This window comes from Scyliorhinus canicula, chromosome 26, assembly GCF_902713615.1.
Source record: "Scyliorhinus canicula chromosome 26, sScyCan1.1, whole genome shotgun sequence".
Lineage (NCBI taxonomy): Eukaryota > Metazoa > Chordata > Chondrichthyes > Carcharhiniformes > Scyliorhinidae > Scyliorhinus > Scyliorhinus canicula.
The window spans coordinates 1,459,607-1,461,943 of NC_052171.1; positions in this window are offsets into that span (position 1 = coordinate 1,459,607).

Consider the following 2,337-nt stretch of genomic DNA (forward strand, 5'->3'; position numbering starts at 1 on the left):
TTGGCCATGATAAATTGCCCTTAGTATCAAAAACGTTTAGGAGGGGCTATTGGGATAGGATAGAAGTGAGGGTTTGAGTGGGTCAGTGCACTCAATGGGCCGAATGGCATCCTTCTGTACTGTATGTTCTATGTAATCTATGTAAAATTGAATCTGGCCCGGCTCGTGGATCAAATCAAGGATGATTTTCGGAGATGGGACGCGCTTCCGTTGTTTCTGGCTGGGAAAGTTCAAAGGGTGAAGATGATGGTCCTCCAGAGATTTCTATTTATATTTCAGTGTCTCCCCATTTTTATTCCGGGGTCCTTTTTAAGCAGGTCAACAGAGTGATCACGGGCTTCGTCTGGGCGGGCAGGACCCTTCGAGTAAGGAAGGTAATGCTTGAGCGGAGTCGGGGAAAAGGCTGGCGCTGCCAAATTTTAGCAGCTCTTACTGGGCGGCAAATATAGCCATGATCAGGACGCGGGTGGTGGGGGAGGGGTCGGCATGGGAACGTATGGAGGCGGCTTCATGTAAGGGCACCAGTCTGGGGGCATTGGTAACTGCGCCTGTGCCATTCCCGCCAGCACAGCACTCCACCAGCCCCATGGTGGTGGCGGCCTGGAGTTTGGGGCCAGTGGAGGCGGCAAGTGGGAGCAGAGGGAGCATCGGTTTGGGCCCCAATCTGTAATAATCGCCAGTTTGCCTCGGGGAGTATGGACGGGGGGTTCCAGTTATGGCGGAGAGCGGGGATTGAGAGGATGGGGGATATGTTTATAGAGGGAACTTTCCGAGTATGAGGGCGTTGGAGGAAAAGTTTGGGTTGGCGAGGGGAAACAAATTCAGGTATCTGCAGGGCGGGACTTCCTACGTAGGCAGGTGTCAACCTTCCTGCTCCTACTGCTAAAGGGGATTCAGGACAGGGTAGTTTCCAGAGGGTAGGTAGAAGGGAGCGTCTCGGACATTTATAAGGAGCTTATGGGGTCGGAGGAGACGCAGACTGAGGAGCTGAAGCACAAGTGATGGAGGAGCTCGGAAATGAGGTAGAGGATGGTCTATGGGCGGACGCATTTAGTCGAGGCAACGCGTCTACAACATGTGCCAGGCTTGGCCTGATACAATTTAAGGTTGTTCACCGGGCTCACACGACAGTGGCCCGGATGAGCAGATTCTTTGGGGTTGTGGACAGGTGCTCAAAATGTATGGGAGGTCCGGCGAACCATGCCCACATGTTTTGGACATGTCCAAAGCTTAGGGGGTTTTGACAGGGGTTTGCAGATGTCATGTCCACGGTGTTAAAGACAAGGGTGTCCAGAGATGGCGATTTTTGGGGTGTCGGAAGATCCGGGAATCCAGGAGGAGAAGGAGGCAGACCTGGCCTTTGCTTCCCTGGTAGCCCAGAGACGGCTACTATTAGCTTGGAGGGACTCAAAGCCCCCAAAGTTGGAGACCTGGCTATCGGACATGGCTAGTTTTCTCTGTTTGGAGAAAACAAAGTTCGCCTTGAGAGGGTCACTGTTAGGGTTCACCCGGAGGTGGCAACCATTCATCGACTTCTTCGCGGCAAATGAATCATCAGCAGAGAGGGGGCAGGGAGTAGCTTAGATTAGAGTAGGGGGTCAATAAGCGTGGGACCTATATGAGGTAAATGGTTTTTGCACTATGTTTATGGTTTCATGTATATTGTTTATTTTGTTGTTGTTACTGTACCGAAAATACCTCAATAAAACATTTGTTAAAAAAAGACACATTTCTGATCTCTCAGTGAATCGAGAGGTATGGGGAGTGGGCGGGAAAATGAAGTTGAAGCCAAAGATCACCGTGATCATATTGAATGACTGGGAAGGTTAGACAGGCCATGGGTCTACTCTTGTCCATCCTTCTTATCTCCTTATGTACGGAAACTTTTGAGTTGCTGTGTGCCCACACAAAGCTCATGGAGGAAACACTAGTCCAGTTTTCCATCTTGTGGAAGAGATGACAAATCGAGGGCCCCACTTGCCATCCCAAATGGACAGAAAAATATTCCATGGCACTATTTGGAAGAAGAGCAATTTATGTCCTGGGAAATATTTATCCGCCAACATCACTGAAAAACAGATGATCTGATCATTATCACATTGCTGTGTGTGGGAGCTTGCTGTGCACACATTCCCCACCACTTTTCGGACATTGCAACAATGACAGCCCTTCCAAGGTATTGTGGTTGCATCGCCCTTTGCGATGTGCCGTGGTTGAGGAAGGCGCGATATAAATCCAAGACTTTGCTGTCAAAATACACAGGGCAGCGAAGTTGAAGATGTTGGAATCCCAACCCATGGACTGGTTGGGAGAAAATGGTAATTTTTACGAAAACAG